Source organism: Rhopalosiphum maidis, chromosome 2 (genome assembly GCF_003676215.2).
Source record: "Rhopalosiphum maidis isolate BTI-1 chromosome 2, ASM367621v3, whole genome shotgun sequence".
Lineage (NCBI taxonomy): Eukaryota > Metazoa > Arthropoda > Insecta > Hemiptera > Aphididae > Rhopalosiphum > Rhopalosiphum maidis.
Genome location: NC_040878.1, coordinates 28,596,983 through 28,608,583, shown reverse-complemented (window position 1 = coordinate 28,608,583; position 11,601 = coordinate 28,596,983). Strand labels below are relative to the sequence as shown.

Here is an 11,601-nt window from a genome sequence, read left to right as displayed (position 1 = left end):
AATATATTTGCTATTAATTTACTCGAATACAAACACAAGTAAAAATAAATTAACATTATTTAAAATAAATATCATAATTATATTTCTAAAAATAGTTTAATACCAAAACGGCAAAATATCTTAAAAATCTATACAAAATTAATTGAAGCAAATAGTACCACTTTTATTATTTTTTATGATAATACTAAATGTTTTATTATTCTCGTCGTTGAAAATTTCATTGATCAAATTGTTTTTACTCGAAGTGAACATGCAAGTAAGTGATCACACCCAAAGCAAAATAATTTTGTGATTATCTTATGTTTTGACAATCAGATTCATCTTTTTATAGAAAAATTAACTACACCTATACAAACATATTAATAGTAGGTAAGTCTTAGCACAGAAAACTTGTAAAATAACCTCACGAAATTGTTTAAAACTCATTGATGAGGAAAAAAATTCAATCGATGGGGTTGAAGCATCGACCGAGATTCACTACTATATAGTTAAAACCTCGACGAGGATGGGATTCGAACCCACGCGTGCAGAGCACATTGGATTAGCAGTCCAACGCCTTAACCACTCGGCCACCTCGTCACTTGAGGGGAGTATTAGAAATCAAACCATTTTATAGCCTGTATTAGGTACGTTATACATTATACGGGTACAATTAATACGACCACGTCCGTCAATATCGATCGAGTACATCGTGTGAAGTTAAATGTTCCGTAATGTATTTTGATATTGATGTCGGATGATAAAAACTAAAAATTTAAAACCGGATACGATAAAGGTTACGGTATACGACAGGGGTTATTATATATTATTTTATTGAGTAAGCACACCTTTTATTTGTTATTATAATTTTGAAAATGTATTAATTTGTTTCTTTGAATTTCTTACAACAGTTATAATCAAAACATAATAAATAGCATAATTTTTAATAGTTTAAATTTGTTCACGTGCCGTAGGTTCGCCACCCCTGGTATATGATATAGGGTTAGTACTGTAGAAACAGAATGCAAATGTTGCATCCGCCGAGATTTTTATAGGTAGATACCTAAAATACTTGCTTACAAAATTAAATGAGCAGCGGGAGCAGTAAGTAATGATTATTGATTTGTAATGGGAAGAGCCGAATATGTATACTAATATACCATTTCGTGTCTCGTGTGTCTATTGTTACTAAAAAATATTTTTATTTTGGATACATTTTCCAACATTTAAAATAAAAATATTTTTGACACTTGTTTCAATTTCTTTAACAAATCGGTATAATTTTAGGATAAGTAGTAATTAATTTTACACTCATTGAGTTGATTCTTGCCTTACATTCTACATTGTTTTGTTATGTATGATTCAGGGCTATCGGCTATGCACTGAATTAATGCTTTTAAAAACCGTTAAAATTTGATACAATATGTAAAAATATGCACTTAAAAAAATTATAATATGCTAAACAACGCTAGAATGCTAGATTCTTATTAAAAACAGTAAAATTGCAAATCTTTAGTAAATAATAATAAAACGTAATTTTTTACAAACTATGCTTATTCTCAATATTATATATTATTTGGAGTAGTTTTTACATTTTACAAAACTGTTGAGTTAATTAATTAATTAATATGCTATTATTTAGTGTTATGCGCATTCTATAAAGTTAACGATGAATTCAATAGTAAAATTCAACACCTAGAACAATAAAGTTTTTATTTGTCGAAAAAAAACACTATAAATTATTTAAATACTAAAAAGTCTAAGAAAAATATAGTAAAAATTAATATAAATACAAGTTTATTAAATTTATTTATTTTTGGTACAACAAAACCTCAAGTGTACAAAAATATGCTAAATGAATTTTTTTACATACGAACACAGAACAGACAGTATTGTTCGACTGTACGAGGTACCTGGTGTAATGAATGAATATTTAAAATACATCACCAACGTGTGACACAATGTGTTTGTTGAAACTCTTGCAGATTCCTTCAACAAAATAAAAAAAAAGCGTGAATAGGTACATTAATTCCTTGTGGTTGACATAATATAATATTAATAATGGTCCATGTAATTGTATACGAATTTTAAATCTATCTGTTTAGCGCCAAATATAATAGAACACTTTAACATTAAACGAATATGCACCGAAATGATTATTCAGTGTCTACTCAAAATATAAAATTTAATAAATTGAAAATAATAATATATAATATTAATGAATAATGAACGATGAATAATATCGAAAAATAAAAAAGGCCAGCAATTTCGTATAATTATAGCACAGCTTTTTCTTTTTTTCTCGACTTTTCATCGGCCTTTATAAGCTCATGGACATTGACTATCCTGTAGACTGATTACGTACCGTGGTAGAGGATTTCATTGTGATGAGGGGGAAGGGGTGAATATTATTATATAACACCTTCTCGCTGTAATAATCATAATTTCTCGAAAATCGGTTACATTAATATGTAAATTTCTTGTTTATTCATTCTATATATTATATTTTTTAAGCTTATCTTGAGTACCTTAATCTACTCGGTAGGTAGAGTTACCTCTGATTCGCTATATGTCTAAATATTATATTCTTTAGTCGAGCCAACCGAAACAACATCATGAATAATAATGATGATGATAATTAATAAAAAATAAAATAATAAAAACAAATTAATTTTAACTTCTGTCTAATTCTTTAATGAGTTTTATTGTCGGCGATATTTGTCGAGTATTTGGTATGCCCAGTTGATTTAACGTTTATAAAAGTACCCATACTATACCTATCTATAGATTAAAATATTTTCATAATGCGTTGATACAAATTACAAGGTATAAAATTGTTCGTCAATTCGCATCCGTTTTTTAATACAAACTATTTAACATATACGATATACAAACTATTTAATTTTTTAATAAATTTTGTAATTGCGTTTTTTTCAAATAAATGATTTTTTGTTACCTTTTGAAATTTGAAATGTTTTTTTTTTTAATTATATTGCCTTTAAATCCGAACCCTAATTATAAGAAATACTCGATGGAGATACTTTAAGTGGTAAAAACAATCGATCTTGACTCCTGGAAATAAGAATGTTAACAACTCTATTATTATTCTAAATTGCTTATACTGTTTAACATTCGTTATAATAAATTATGAATATCATCGCTCCCTGCTTAATGCAATATTCTTACAAAGTACTATAAACGATAATAAATTAATAAAGATATTATTATTATTATTATACTGCCTACTGTAAGAAATTATAATAGGTATTATATTATGTACAATATTTTTATTAAACTTATACATTTATGACAGTACATATTATTTTTTTTTATATTCGCTTACCTAGATCAGATGTGCACACAATCGTGGATAGTTTTTACCAATGAATTAATTTTTTTACACAACTCAACAACTGCGCATGGATTAATATAATAATTATATACGTTTCAGTGGACTATAGTAACTGTATAGTAACTATATATTATATAATATGACACAACAACGCGTAACCACTTATTATATTTTTTTTATAAAACAAATTTTTTTAATATATTTTATAAAAATATAAACGATTTTACACTCTACATATTATATGTATAACATTATATACTGAAGTCAATAAATTATTTACTTATATATTGTAAATAAATCTTATTAGTAGAAAATACTAGAAATATTGTTTATGCGTGGAGATCAACTGAAATTAAATTTTAATATTTACTTATCTAAAACATAGTTAAAAAACCTTTTTTAATTAGTTATTAGAATTATTGAATAAGATTAAAAGGAAAAAATTAAAAAAGTTATCTTTAAAAAGTATAAAAATTAAATTCTTATTAAAAATGTTATTTAGTAGGTAATGATTTAAAATTACCTATTAAAGTATTTTTAAATTCGTTAAAACTTTTCAAGAAAATTATTATTTGCCAATTCACCTTTATAATGCGATGAATGATATGACATGACAGAAACCATTAATAGTTATAGACGTTTTAGTATTTATTTTACTATAAACGTCAATCGAAATAAGAATAAAATAATAAATGTAATTTTGACGTTCTTGAAGTGGCTCCACGATATTAGCTTGATAATGTGCCCCAGTCGAGGTCTGCAATTATGATCTGCGTAACCCGGAGTTTCTACAAATATCACTCTGTTTTTAGAGTTTTTACTTTACTTTTTCATTCTAAATATTGTCAAAAACCAAGACGTACCAACGAAAAAAATACAAATATCAATTTAAAATGTATTCTGTTTACGACAACGAAGAGAATAATTCTATGTTGGCCAACAAATGTAGTGTAAAAAATATTTCTAGGTAATTTTGTTCTCCGAAACGCGTTTAAATAGAAACCGCTGTACATCATTATAGTATATTTTGTATACATAATTTAAATTGCCCCCTTTTTTTAGTTTTTCTTACAACTAAAATTTCAGAAAAGAACTGTATTTTTAAATTACAGCGTTAAATGTATACAATATGTACTTTGTTAAATGTTATAATACACATACCACATTATACAGTAGGTAGGTTTTACCCGAGGGAATGTGCGTAAAGCTCTTGTAACATCTAGTAATTCCATAAAAATACATGTTTATAAATAAGCGCATTATTACTCATTACTATATATGATGGTTTTAAAAATAATATTTATGCATTAAGTTGGTTGTGAAATAAAATTCACCTATACCAACTTCGTGTGGTATACATATAATGTTTTAAATTCAATACGATTGCATTTCGACTTCCCGTTCCCGCAGACCGCAGTCATCATTCAAAGCATCCGATGAGCATTGATTAAAATGTACGTACCTTATATATAGTGTAAGTGTATACAGTAAATAATGAGGTATCTGCGTTTAAAACTGTTTTTGGTATTATGGTTCTATGTCATTCAATTATTATAGTGTAATACTATAAAACGCATAATTTATAAACGAATAAAAAAAACGTAATATTTACATTTTGGTTCAAATAAAAATCAATAGGTATAACGCTAAATGGTATATATAATATATATAATATAGTAATATACATTCATATAACATTTATAGGTAGGTATTAATTCTGCGTATACTTGTGTGCATATTTCATGAACTCGTATATAAACAAAATTTACAATATTATTATGAAGACTTGAGCACTGTATAACAATTTACATTTACTAACAAAAGTAGGTAGGTCGTAGATATATAAATATTATAAGTATGATCAAGGGTTGTCCTCATCATAAACTATTGAGTATAGAGTATACCATATATTACATGTCATATGCCCGTATACCTATACTCACGAGATTTATTTGAAATATTATGAGTATACTGCGTATACTTTCAAGTCCCAATCGATTTGCGATTTTAACTCTCAAAATATTTTTACAAAATTACGCGTATAACTGCATGTATTCAAATCATATGCAAAGGAAAATAAACTTAATTAAGTTATTTCTCCATATTTACGTCAATTATTTATAACGTCTATAATTGAAATATAAACTTCGGTCATGATCGTGAAGATTTGGTTGAGAGATCATCATTCATCACCTTCAACAGTTTCGGTTCCACGGGGTAATAAAGAACGAAAAGAAACAAACGACGAAAATAAGTTGCAGACAAGTTTTTTTTACCAATGTAGGTACTTAATTATAATATTTTCAATATTTACGAGGCAGAAGGTAGATTAAAAGTTTGATTTAAAATCGTTTTCATATTATTGACACGTCGTTCACTCCTACAAAACCATAAGAAAAATACTTGTATTGTATCAAATTTTTATGTTTTAATACTCGATGACTCGGTATACTCTATGAAAAATGAACGGGAACCCCTCTGAGTATGGTATATCATTATATTGTATAATATATAATTTTTATATTAATATTATATGATTTCTGTGTGCGGTAATGCTTATGTATAATCAGTGGCGGTTCGTAGTAGATTAGCACAGGAGTGCGATGAAAAAATTTAAGAACTATAATACATCACACAAAAAATTAAAATGATAAAATAATAATACAAATTTTAACACGCCGCGCGTCGTTGCAGTCCGATTTGAGCGACATAAGCTTCCATGGCCGCCGCGCCATCGTGATAATGTTATTATTACTCGTATATTAATATTATACCTATGGTTTATACGGGAAACCGGTATTTTTATGTGCGATTCAAAATGTCGCACAAGCTGCAGCGTTGCGTAGGCCTATATAGCTATCCGTTATACCCGTATAATAACATCACGAATTCGTAACGATATTCTAATAGATTATGAAATTGTTAATTTCTCAATGTGTAATGTACTATGTACTAAAAATATGTACCTATTTATTTTGTAAATATATATGTACAATAAATTGTTAGTTTCTGTAAGGAGTGCGACCGCACCATCGCGCATATGCACGAGCCGTCACTGTGTATAAGCTGTTGAACGACTGTAGTCTGTAATGAGTTATTGACAATATTATTAGTATACGGTAAACGGTTTTAGGATTTGCGTGACGGGCGCTATGAAAGGCGTACCTAAATACTAAACTATGTATGCAACATAGTACTGAAAAATACAATATTTTTGTACTATACAAATTTTCAACAATTACTATTGTATTCATTAGTTTACCAATGTGTGTGATGGTATATACTACTGCACACGGGGGACTTCGAACTCGCGGGCCCGTTTTTTCCTATACATATTATTGTATGTGACACTAAGCGGCGACAAGTCAAGCGGATGCGTAGAAAATATTTCAATTCGAAAATAGACGCGATCTGCGTGAAAAACCGTCTCACGCGTGGTACCCATCATTTCCGGAGAAGAAATTTAACAATAATAATTTTTGTCGCCTGCAGAGATCTATAATTCCCGCGGGACCAACAACGACGGCGAAATCGCGCGCGCGTGGGTTTATCCAACCGGGTCCTTGAATTTAATAACATATATTATACAGAGTGATATTCATCAGCGAGCACGCTCTGCCCCTTTTTATTTTTTAATAATGCAGCAGCGATTTAAATTCCGATTTCTCGGAATATTATTCTGTAAACAATATTTAACACTCAAGACGCCCACCCGCGACGAATACGTTGCCACCGTCTACAACAACTAACAAGTGTGTATAACACTTTGTAACTTTAAAATATCAATAAAAATTAAAAGCCTCGGAAATTCTCTCGATAAAAAATCTCGGTTATAAATTTTATTATGTAATAGATATAATTTTAAAAATAGCTAAGTAATTATTATAGATACTCGCGGTTATTATATTGACGTACAATTTTCCGTGCAATAGCGTACTGGCGCGGGCGTTCTGCCCTCAATCATAATATTTTTAGACACATATACTATAAGATTTTTATAAAACGTCAACGGAGTACAAGACTATAAATTAATTTATAGGTCTACGGAATCGCCCTGTATACTCGTGTAGACGTGTAGTGTCTACGTTGTGACTAAACTTATGACTTAGCACGGGCCCGCCCCACCACCCGGGACATTGGGATGAGCCATATGTCATGCGTGTTGCCCGTGTTAGACGTGTGCAACGCAAGGGCGCACCCAGGATATTTTTTTTTTTTGGGGGGGAGCTAAATTCAAATCATTTTTAAATATTAATAGTATTTATAATAATATAAGCAGAGGGCCCGGAATGACAGGTATAAATATATAATATTATGTTATACCTAATGTTTCAATTTCGTTAGTTGATAATTGTTTTCAGGGTCGTTCAGAGGGGGGGGCAATGGGACCATTTTGCCCCAGGCCCCATTGTTGTAATATTTTTAGGGGGCCCCCAAAAAGTCTTGATGTATAATAATTAAAAACAAAGAACTATCACCGACCACCGTTATTGAGACAAAAATAATGTATTAAAAGAGGAACTACGAATTTATTTCAAAATACACAAAGTATCAACAATTATTTTTAACGATAGCGAAATTGCATCGATTTCTATTCTTAATCAAATATATAAGAAAGGACTTCAAAATATACTACCTCAAATATGTATTTGTCTTCGAATACTTTCTACCATTCCCACGTCTGTGTCAACGGGAGAAAGATCTTTCAGTAAACTGAAATTAATAAAAAGTTATTTACGTTCAACTACAGCAGAAAACCGCTTAAATCATTTAATACTTCTCTCCATCGAACACAAGTTGGCAAAGACCCTAGATTATGATGATATTATTGACAGCTTTGCTGAAAAAAAAGCTAGGAAAAAGGTGTTCTGATATACATTTTAATATTTTATTTAAAATAATAAAATAATATACGTACATTTTTTTTAATTTTCTTAATCTACCTTATCTGTTGTTCTGATATACATTTTAATATTTTATTTAAAATAATAAAATAATATATGAACATTTTTTTTAATTTTCTTAATCTACCTTATCTATTTATTTAATCCTATAAACATCCAAGTTAATATTTTCTTTGAATATTTATATCTAGGAATAAATTTTAGTTTTTTGTATACATGGTAATACATTGCTAATAATGTATTGAATAATATTGATATAAATAATATGAATAATATTAAATTCTATTATGTAAGTATGTAATGCTATAGGTACACGAATTTAAATGAGCTTGATTGGTTAAGGTTTGGAAAAATAACATTTATAAACATTTTGTTATTCTCAGTGAGTATTTTGTTTATCATATTTTATTATTATGGTCAAAGGGCCCCCAAATTAATTTGCCCCTGGCCCCGAAAAACCTTGGGACGGCCCTGATTGTTTTATATAATAATTTAAAGTCAATATACCTAATCAAATTATCAAAATGTTCGGGGATATAGGTATAAGTCAGGTCGGTTAGGATAATATACTATATCAGGGGTGGCCAAACTTGCGACTTATGTTCTTATTTCTAAAATCAAAATTTATACTCATGACTAGGGCTCGAATTTATATGTATTTACGTTAGCAAAATATGTACATAAATATGTGCTAAAAAAATCAAAATATTTATTTTACTAATATGATTTATTTATTAATATTTAATTATATAATATATCCTAATGAGTTTCTAATGAAATAAATTATATTTTAAATAGTAAAATTATTTAAAAAAAAAAAGGTGTTACAAATTATAAAATATAAATAAAAAAAGCTAAAATTCTTTTTGGCACCTATACATTTATAAAAAAAAATATCAAATTTTATAAAATTATGAATCTATCAACATTTTGACTCACCTCGCGGTATCATTGTATTTATCTATCATGTGGCCCGTTAACACATTCATGTTGGCCTCCCCTGGTATATATTATAAATTATAAATTATAATATAGTCGGTGGCGAATCGAAATCTAAAAACATTATAAAATGACGTATCTATTATCTTCCTCCGGTATTTCAACGTAAAATCATGGCTATAAACCTATACAGAAAACAATAAACGCGAGTAATGATTGTAATATTTAAGTACCAACTCAAATCGTTCCAGATTGGTTTGAAGGGTACAATTACACGACTTTCGGTGTATTCGGCTATTCCATGTTATCCACATGACTATATGTGTCAACATTTTCTTTCCAAATTAAATAATATTGTTTTAGGTAAAAGGATTTCATTAGTCATTATTTATTTTAATGACCACACTTAATAATAACCACTTATCCCGCGATGGAGTACCTATATATACTTGAATATTTTGAACTATACGTGGTATGTTGTGGTGACGGATTAACTACTCGGTCTACGGTGATCCAGCTGATCCGGGAGGGGAGGGGTTTAAGCCACCTCCTTTGGAAATGTTATTTATACTAAGTATATGTTTTGTTTACATAATAAATAGTCTATACATCTTAAAGTCGAAAAATTTTAAACATATATAAATTTTTTATCATAACGGCAAATCATTGTATCTGTGTTTAATCAATTACGCTTATAGGTAAACAAATTACAACTGTATATTTAAAAAAAAAAAAAATAATTAATCTTTTTTTCCCTCTCCACCATTCAGATTTCGAAATAAATCCGCTCATTTAAGAAACACGAAGAATTCATGACAGAATCTACCTTTACCAGACAAACACACGTTAAGTAAACAATATACCTATATTAGAAATAATTATAACTCATGTATATTAATCTTAAAGCAAGTCATACCAAATAACAAACTATATTTAGGCATCATCGATGCTTAGTATAGCTCTTTAAAAACAGTAATCAAATTAATTTTTATACATTAAATTTCAAAGTAGGTAATAGCCAAGGTAGGTACTTCAAGAAGGCGAAACGGGTTCCGCCCAAATTTGAATATTATATGATTCCCGTTTCGTCCAAACTAATACTTAGATCAATTTAAAATGAAGTTGGCAATGATTCAGTCAAAGAGTTCTTCCGAAGCTTTCCGTTTACAAGTTTTACTCACAATCTGGTGGGTTATATAGTTATATCACTTACATCTGAATCATTGTACGGTATATTATTGTGACAATGTTGATCAGAATTTAAAATAATTTCTTCATTTATCACTCTAGAATCAAAAGTATACCTATAACGTAGCAGAACACGTACGTTTTACACAACACCAACGAATCTCACGTGTATTTATGTTATTTAAACCAAAATAATTATACTTATTTTATAATTATCTATTAAGTATTAACATATCTTTGTCTCTTATAGCACTTTTTAAAAACACACCCATTTCAATAAAATGTGATGGGTATGTTCACCGTTACGTACTGACTAGGATCAAAGCTAATTTGTCATTCGTTACTTTATAAATTATAACTTTTAAATATGCTATTTATTTTGTATTTCGATAAGCTACATTTATAAGTTGCAACGAGTTAATTAGACATTAATGACTGAATTTCTCATGCGCTATTTGCCATACACTATATGTATATATAGCTATATAGGTAGTATACAATTTACACAAACAATATTTTATTTAAATTATCTTTTTTTAGTTGTCTATAGAGTATCATAGTCATCATCTTACCAACCAAATAATGTTCAAAATTTTAAAACTTAAAATATTATACAAACAATTTACAATATTTAACTGAATCGCCAACTTAATTTTAAATCGATCTAAAGTAGTCTGGACAAAACGGGCTACACCCCTCAAGATTCTCTAATGACATTTTTTATATAATTTTAAAGGTAGGTACGGTATATAACTAACAGCAATGACGTAAGAGTATAACATACAGCTTGGGAAATATATTGAATTTGTATTATTTTTATTTTAGGATTTCGTTATATCCTAATATTAAACTCTGGCCTTTAAAATACCTTCTTAGACAGTTAGAGCCCTGGGCAGTTGTCGATAATTTTAGTGAATACAACATTTAGTTGAAGCATATTTTATTATTTTAATCAAACGCTTGTAAAACTATAAATAGTTGATACCAATAATTTATATATAGAGTATTTTTATATTTCATCAAGAGGCTATAACCAGCCTAATAAGTACTACTTGGCAAGAAGTACCTATATAATTATAAAACAATAAAACACGACAAAGGACTCGCAAACCGCAGTTAATGTACCCTCGTGATAGAAAATAATATTACCTGCGACATAAATAAACCATAAATGTAACATTTATACATCGCACATAAAAATATATTATATATAAATATAGTTAGTGTATATTGTAGATA

General features: G+C 28.6%; 1 non-coding gene across 1 annotated transcript; it reads right to left on the bottom strand.

Annotated features, from left to right (window-relative positions):
* Nucleotides 1-497: 497 nt before the first annotated feature.
* On the bottom strand, nucleotides 498-579 carry Trnas-gcu. Its single transcript has one exon. It is a non-coding gene; the product is annotated as a tRNA-Ser (tRNA).
* Between the last annotated feature and the right edge of the window lie 11,022 nt (nucleotides 580-11,601).